General features: G+C 36.4%; 1 pseudogene; it reads left to right on the forward strand.

The window, feature by feature from the left end:
- The first annotated feature begins 743 nt into the window (after window positions 1-743).
- LOC143689756 (nuclear speckle splicing regulatory protein 1-like) lies at window positions 744-2,514 on the forward strand (annotated as a pseudogene).
- The last annotated feature ends 6,675 nt before the right edge of the window (window positions 2,515-9,189 follow it).

Here is a 9,189-nt window from a genome sequence, read left to right on the forward strand (position 1 = left end):
ATACAAGAAACCACAGTACAGGTTAAAAATTGTATACTTGTGCAGTTCTGCTAGCACATCTGTATTTTATTTAGTATGAACTATAGATATCACATGTATGCAAAGATATATGGAATATTTATTACAGTATTTTTGTAATAAAAAATGGAAACAATGTAAAAGTCTATCAATCCAGAACTGATAAAATAAAATATAGAACATCTGTCAAAGTACCATGTGCCTGTTAAAAATTGAGATTAATCAATATATGCTGATATAAAAAAGATATATTATTAGGTGAAAAATGCAAGGTGCAGAAGAGAAGATAATATATCAGGTCATTTGTGTGAAAATGAATAGAAAATATATAGGCTTGGTAGACATAAAATAATTAATGAGCTATATCTGAGACTCAACAGAGACTTACTTCTGAGAAATGGAAAGGGGAAAGGAGAGGAAACTCTTTTCCATTTTATACCCTTCTTTATGCTGATTTTATTATACTGATAATAACTTAAAAGTAAATCAAGGGCCATTCAAATATAATTTTTCAACATTCAAAATAAAATGATACATGGATGAGTTTATATGTAATAGAAGTATAAAAACATATATGGGAAGAAGAGTGATTACTTCTGGGGAAGGAGGGATATGAAAGATTTGGGAAGAAATATGCCAGAAATTTGTACTTTATTATGATGTTTCATATCTTTAAGAAATATCCAAAGGGACGTTGGCATATGTTCAGCAGAGACGGCAACAAGATGGTGATTCTGGGTAGGCAGTATGGGCTTATTTTGCCAAAGAAAGCACAGTAGTTGCACCCTGTTTTGCAAAAAACATCAGGGTTTGGGAATGATTCTAATGATCATGAAGAGGCTTCTGTGAGTGAAAGTCTTCAGAGGGAAGCAGCTAAGAAGCAAGTGATGAAACAGACCAAACTGGAAATCCAGAAGAGCTTGCAGAAGATGCCACTGGTTTTGAATATGATAATATTTATGGTGAAATGCAGCAAAAAAAGGAGGCAAGTAATCCCAAATTACTCTTGGGAAAAGATTGGAAGCCCATGTATATTCACAAATTAGTAAAAGTAGTTGAGATCAGAAAAAAGGATCTGGAAAAAAACAATGGAAAAGAAAATTCAATGAGAAATGGAAAAGGGAGAATTTGATGATGAAGAGACATTTGTATCATCTGCTTATAAGAAAAAACTGCAAGAGAGAGCTGAACAGGAAGAAAAAGAGGGCTGCTGCACTTGAAGCACGTTTGGATACAATTAAGCAGAGAGATCTCAGTGGATTCTATAGGCACCTGTTAAATCAAGCAGTTGGTGAAGAGGAAGTACCTAAATGCAGCTTTCGTGAAACCAGTTCTAGAATAAAGGAAGAGAAATCAAAAGGTTACTCTGATGAAGTGAGTTCAGAGAACAAAATACCACATGAGAAATGTGTTTCCCAAACTGGTATGAAGGTAGAGGAAAACCCAGATGCAGACGGTAATTCTGATGATAAGAGCAGCAAGGACGATGAAAGGGAAGAAAATAATAAAGTGAACGCAGAAGGGATGAAAGCACGGAGATCCCCCAGAATGACCCCAGGCATCAGAGGAATCAATCTCATTTACAGTCATCTAGAGAAGAAAGAGGACACAGTGTAAAATGCCACACAAAAACTTCCAAGTCAAGAGGACAGGAGAGGGCCACGGTGGCTCGGCAGGCAGAGTTCTCGCCTGCCATGCCATTGACCCAGGTTCGACTTCTGGTGTCTGCCCATGCAAAAAAGAAAAAAAAAGGACATGAGAAAAAGGGAAGAGAAGCTCCCAGAGACAATACGGGGACCAGGAGAGGTATTACCCTAACTGATTACCTAAAAGAAAAGAAAGATTTCCATAGGCATAGTGAGGCCAAGTATATGGAATTTCGCTGTAAGAGGCATGAATAAGAAGATAAATCAAAAGAAAGAGACCAGAGAGAAAGAAAAAGAAATGACAGAGAGTGGAAAAGGGAGAAAGATAGTGAGAAATATCCCCCAAGAGAACAGGAAAGAAATAGACAATGAAATGCTCATGACCAACACAGTGAGAAAGGAGGAGAGAAGGAAGAGAAAAGCAAAGAAAAGGAAGAGCATGTGAAAGTTAGGAAGAAAAGATATGAGAACAATGATAAATACAAAGATACGGAAAAACGAGAATCAAGTGTACAATCTTCAGAAAGAAATCAAGATGGAAAGGAAAGCAGCACAGGTTCTAGAGCAAAGGATGGGTTGCTTGACCAGGAAAATTCTAATGAAATTAGAAACATTGAAGAGGACAAAGAAAGAAACCAAGCAAAACTCACTAGCTCTGAAACATCATTGGAAGAATTACTGAGAAAAGGTTAGAGAAGGAGAAAGAAAAAGAGAGTTCACCTGAGGCAGTAAGAAAGCTTGCAAAGCGGAATAAGGAAGAAACTGTAATGTCTGCTAGAGACAGGTACTCGGCAAGGCAAAAATGGTAGTGGTTAATGCAAAGGCCTATACTGAGAAAGAAGATGATTGATAGCTGCACCAATAGAAAGATCTAGGGAAGCACAGAAAATTATATCCTTTTACCATCAATGTTTGAATTTTTATAATCTTATTTAGTATCACATTCTTGGATATATTTAAGTAACCATTAAGAGTGTGCTTAATGATGATTGTATAATGATATAGCTTTCACAATGTGACTGTGTGATTGTGAAAACCTTGTGTCTGATGCTCCTTTTATCTACCTTATCAACAGATGAGTAAAACGTATGGATTAAAAATAAACAATAGGGGGAACAAATGTTAAAATAAATTTAGTAGACTGAAAAAAAAAAGAGTGTGCTTAATGCCTGTAGGTACTTAATGAGGACAGTTGGCTCTACCACAACCATTAAAAAATTATTTAAACAACTACCCTAATGTCAATTTTGATACAGGAGCTGCTTTGTTTTACAAATGCTGAATTTCAGATCATAATACGTGGCAATGAGCAATAAAGTAGAAGATATGGTCACAAAAAAACAAATACCCAAAGGAAAATATTAAGATCTTGATAAAGCTGATTAATTACAACTTGATAAAGATGATGTTTAACTACATTATTTTATATACTTATTTGTTTTGAATATTTCATAACAATAAAATGGAGAATAGGAGTCCAGGAATTTTTTTTAAAAAGTAAATAACAAAGAATGGTCTGATATATTATTGAGTAATAAAAAAAGTTGCAATATTATATGTATAGCTTAAAATGAGTATAAATACCATTCAAAAACACATGCATATGTACATAGAAAAGTTTTGAAAAGGATACACAGCAAGCAGTTAATGGCAATCACCTACTAAATGGAATATAGGGAAGGAAGTAGAAAAATAATTTTAACTTTTTTACTTTATATGTATCTGCATTTTATTTTTACAGTGGACATGTATTTGCTTGTAATTCAAAAAAAATAAACATTTTTCAAAGTTAGAAACACTATAGTGGTCTTACCATGATTTCATAAATGTTTAATTAAATAGTAAATAAAGCCATCCACCTAAATCTTGCCATCCCTGCTCTTTGCTCTCCAGCGCTGTGCCTGTGGCTTCTGCATCAGGTTAAACTGGTCCAGCTTGTAAATTTGACAATCTCTAAATCTGAGGGATAATGAATTCTAACTTTGTCTGCTTTGTTTATGACTGTCTCCCCAGTACCTAGAACAGTGCCTGGTACATGGTAGGTGTTCAGTCAATACTTGCGGGTAAATTAATAATGGCTTAGAGATCTAGAGACAAAAAAGACTGAGAGTTCTGAAGTACAGGCCTTGAGATCATAGTCATCTTAGCACCTGTGGAAAAGACTCTGTCAGGGCCTACATCCCTGAAAAGCAAAGGCTAAGTCTCACTTGGAGACACTCTAAGTTCCAGATGAGAATTCTGTTTCCTGCTGATTTAAGGAACATATCCTTTTCCTAACAGGTGTTCCAGCCATAACAGCTACAGAACACAGATAATCATTTGGCCCCAGGGAGGTCTGCAGCAATGACTCATTATTTGAGAATCCCCATTCCATCCTGAGGACATAAGGCATGTGGCAGGTGCTTACATTAGATGTAATAAGTAGAAGGATCAGACACTAAAGGTTTTCCTTCAACTCTGTTGTCCTTGCTACACCATCAAATACAAATCCAAAAGGAGGAACTTTTACTCCCTGCTGCAGTTATCAGAGTCTGCACATAACCTACTAAGGAATTGCCTGATTTCCAGAGTAATCTCTTAGGAAGACATTTCTCACAGCCCAGATATCAAAAGAATTTTTTTTTAATCTGCCAATACCCAGTGCTGATAAACCTGTGGGGCAATGGGAACTCATAAGGTTGAACATATCTGACCCCTACCTCTCAGTAGTTCCCCACCTAGTATATGGAGAGGCTCCATACACTAGGGAAAATGTGCAAGAATTGTCATTGCAGCCAACTCTATATTTTAATGTTCACATATATTATTAGCATTATTATCAGCATTTCTATGTCTGTGATTGGATTATAATGATGACTAACATTTAAGAGTACTGACTATTGAGTACTGTTCTGCATCTTACATGCATTATGTCATTAATTCTTACAAGAGGCAGGACGATCATTTTCCTGGCCATTTCGCAGGTGAGGAAACTGCTTACAATGTGATTTAGTAAACTGTCCACCATCACAAGCAGCAGACATAGGCCTAATTATTTCCAAGGCCAATTCGTAGCCAATATGCAATTCTGCCTCAATAACTTGTTCCTTCTCCTCACTGACCTCTCCATCTGGAAAACTGACAGAATACACAAGAGTTTTAGTAATTTTTAGTATCCCAGACTAGCAGAGTTGCTGAGAGCATGGCTTTGCAGGTGGACTACCTGGTCCTAATTCTACCATTTACATAACAGTGTAAACTTGGAGAACTCATTAGCCTCTTTGCATCTCAGTGTTCTTTTTAACAATGGGGCACCAATATTAGTGCCTATCTCAACACAAGGGTGTGGTGAGAGTTAAATAAAATAGGGCCAATAAAGTGCTTAGCACAAGGCCTGGTAGCTATGTCCTCAATGTATAAGTTATTACTGTTGCTCTAGTTTGAAAGCTGCCAGAATGCATTATACCAGAAACAGAACAGGCTTTTAAAGAGGGGGATTTATTAAGTTGCAAGTTTACAGTTCTAAAACTGTGAAAATGTCCAAATTAAGACAAGACTAGGAAAATGTCCAATCTAAGGCATCCAGAGAAAGACACCTTGGTTTAAGAAAACCAATGGCATTCAGGATTTCTCTCTCAACTGGAAAGGCACATGGTGAGATCTGCTAGCTTTCTCTTCAACGATTTCCCTGGGGGTCTGTCCATTCTGTTGACTCTGTCTGTTCTGGCAGCCCTGGTTACTCTTGTGGCTCTCTAGCTTTTTCCAAAATTGTTCCCTCTTAGCTGAGACTCAGCATCAAGGGACTGAGAAAAACCCTAGAATGAGCTGAGAATTAACATCAAGGGATTGAGAGAAATTTCTCGACCAGGGGAGGAAGAGTGAAATGAGACTAAGTGTCAATGGCTGGGAGATTCCAAACAGAGTCGAGAGGTTATCCTGGAGGTTATTCTTATGCATTAAGTAGATATCACCTTGTTGTTCAGGATGTAGTGGAGAGGCTGGAGGGAACTGCCTGAAAATGTGGAACTGTGTTCCAGTGGCCATGTTTCTTGATGATGATTGAACAATGATATAGCTTTCACAATAAGACTCTGAGTGTGAAACCCTTGTGTCTGATGCTCCTTTTATCTACTATATCAACAGAAGAGTAGAACATATGGAATAAAAATGAGTAATAGGGGGAACAAATGTTAAAATAAATTTAGTTTGAAATGCTAGTGATAAATGAAAGCAAGGGGTAAGGGGTATGGTATGTATAATCTTTTTTCTCTCTGTTATCGTTTTATTTCTTTTTCTGTTGTCTTTTTAATTCTTTTTCTAAATCGATGCAAATGTTCTAAAAAATAATGAATATGCAACTATGTGATGATATTAAGAATTACTGATTGTATATGTAGAATGGAGTGATATCTTAATGTTTTGTTTGTTGTTAATTTTTTTTAATCAATAAAAAAAAATTGTTCCCTCTTAAAGAGCTCCAGTAAGCAACTTCACCTTGAATGGATGGAGACACATCTCCACAGGAAGCCATCTAATCAAAAGTTACCACCCACAGTTGGGTGCGTCACATCTCCATGGAAACGATAAAAAAGCTCCCACCCAGTAATATTAAATGAGGATTAAAGAACATGGCTTTTCTGGGGTAAACCACAGATTCAAGCTGCATAACTGTTATTAATTCCAATTTACATTAAAATAATAATTACTATTGTTTGTAATGTAGCAAACATTAGCAAAAACATTGATTTATAGTATTTCAGAAGTTAATCAACAGAGATCAGAATAACCGCAATGTAGCTACAATTCAAACACCTTTTCTCTCTAAATGGCTGGCAAATGTGCCTAATGTGGTATGATCTGAAAAGAGTTAAAAAGGAGAATTTTATCTGAAATGGGCGTGTTTATGTGTCATCGCTTTTGGTGGCCCACATTCTTGTGCAAATGAAATAGAGAAAAAAGGCAAAGGAGAAAGGAAACAGGGAAGACATTTCCTCAATAAGGCAGAAATAGGCAGTCAACCTAAAAAATCCATGAAATTTACTCAAAAATTTTTCTAGATCTACGTTTATGAGAGTCACTCACTCCTTAATAGTCCTGTGTCTTGTGCCTCAAAAACTTTTCTTATGGTTTTTTTGTTTAATTAGTTGAAGTCTTTTCCACTTTAGGATTCAGCAAACTAAAGTCAGAAGGACTGCTACTAAAATATGTGCCTACACTCAGTTCACTACCCCATCAACCCCTCCTTGCCTGTTCTGGACACATATTATAACAAAAAAACCAATAACCAATAGTCAATAGAAATAGCACGCCTTATTAAATTCTCTTTAAAACCCTCAGCTTCAGTTGATTTCATTCAAGACTCAGAAATATATGTATAGGTGCACCTGATATTTGTCATCATGATAAGATTAACTGTTGCTTTTTTTCTTTTTCTTTTTTTTCACTTTCCAACAGAACTGTTTTACTTTCTGGGTGATTTTCTTCTTCTGTTTGTGTTCCTACTTGACTTTTTTACTATTACTGTGTGCATAATTATAATTATATGGGGAAGAGAGATATCCCTGTAGGATCTACTTCCTTGAGGGCCATGAATAGGGATTTGATTGACAGAAAGAATGGCTTTTATCATTGGGAAGGGAAGGATTCTATCAATATTTGTTATGAGTCTAAGATGAGAGAATGTTTATGATCTAATAGGTAACTAAAAATCACTTTAGCTGTTGACATCATAATAATGGCTAACATGGTGTTTAAATACAAAGGTTTGATTACAAGTGTTGGAATTACTAGAGGTATAAAAGAGAAAGAAGATGGTGTTATTTTTCCATCAAAAACTGCAGGATCAATAAGCACATGAAAAGATGCTAAAAAGTCAACAGCTGTCGGGGGTTTCAAGGGTAGTTCAGTGGTAGAATTCTCACTTGCCATGTGGGAGACTTGGGTTTGATTCCCAGTCCATGTACTTCCAAAAAAACAGAAAAGCAAAACAAACAAACAAAAATTAAACAAATGGTGCAGCAATAACGGGATACTCACATGGGAAAATGATGAAATGTGACCCCGCCATGCAGCATACCAAAAAAATCAATAGCTATCAAGAAAATGCAAATCAAAACCAAAGTGAGATACCATTTCGCACCCACTAGACCAGCCACTATTTTAAAAACAGAAGATAACAAGTGTTGAAGAGGCTGTAGAGAAATAGAAACCCTGGTACATTGTTGATGGGAACGTAAAATGGTGCAGCCACTGTTGAAAACAGTTTGGACGTTCCTCAGAAAGTTACCTATGGAATTACAATATGAGCCAGAAATCTCACATATAGCTAAATACCCCCAAAGCACTGAAAGCAGGGATTAGAACAGATATTTGCACAGCAATGTTCAAAACGGTATTATACACAACGGCCAAAAGATGGAAACAACCTAAGTGCCTATCAATGGAACACCAGAATTTTATTTGGCCTTAAAAAGGAATAAAATTTTGCTACATGAAAAAATGAGTGGACCTTGAAGACATCATGTTGAATCAATTAAGACAAATACAAAAGGACCAATATTTTATGATCTTATTCATATGAAAAAAGTAGATTATGTAGATTGATAAAGGCAGAAAATAGAATACAGGTTACCAGGAGTCAGGTGGGGAAGGGGAATGGCAAGTTAATGCTTAATTGATATTGAGTTTCTGTTTGGGGTTTTTGAAAAGTTTTGGCAATAGATGGTGGTGATGGAAGTACAACTTCGTGAATGTAATTAATACCACTGAATTATATATATGAAAGTGGATAAAATGGGAAATTTTAGGTTATATATAAGTTACGAGAATTTGGAGAAAAAAACATAAAACTGTGCAACATAAAGAGTGAACCCTAATGTAAACTGGGGCTACAGTTAATAACATAATTATAATAACATCATTTCATTGATGGTAACAAAGTTACCACGCTAATACAAAATGTTAATAATAGAGAAAACTGTGTGTGAGAGGAGGGTATATGGAAACTCTGTACTCTGCATGATTTTTCTGCAAAAAACCTACATCTGCTCTAATTAAAAATAGAAAATCAAACCTACAGGAGGCAGTTTTCCAACTCCTTAGAGTTGGAAAAGAAAAATGGAAATGAATGTTATCCAGAATGGACGTTGTTTCTGAGACTGGAGCTCTTGCTGCTACTTAGCAGGAATCTGGTTACTCACAAGCCTGCTGGCTCTACTGGAAAAAATAATGTACTGGAGTGTGCAGTTGTCAGCTGCCACTGGCAAACCTGCCATCCCCATTGCAGGAGGCTGCCACAGTTGCCTGCTGCTGCCAGAGCCAAAAGCTACGTGCTTCTCCTTCCTCTTCCCTTTCTATTCTCACATGAGTATCTCCTTCTGGCACTACCTTATCAGAGCCTAGCTGGGGAGGAGGTCCAAGAAGTATAGTACCTAGGCTTCCAATCTGCCATGACAAAGAGATTATAAAGAAGAATGGGAATGGACTCGAAAATCAGTAAATGATACCTGACTCACACCCCTTTTGCAGGTGAAGAATTGGAAACAGA

The sequence above is a fragment of the Tamandua tetradactyla genome, chromosome 7 (genome assembly GCF_023851605.1).
Source record: "Tamandua tetradactyla isolate mTamTet1 chromosome 7, mTamTet1.pri, whole genome shotgun sequence".
NCBI lineage: Eukaryota > Metazoa > Chordata > Mammalia > Pilosa > Myrmecophagidae > Tamandua > Tamandua tetradactyla.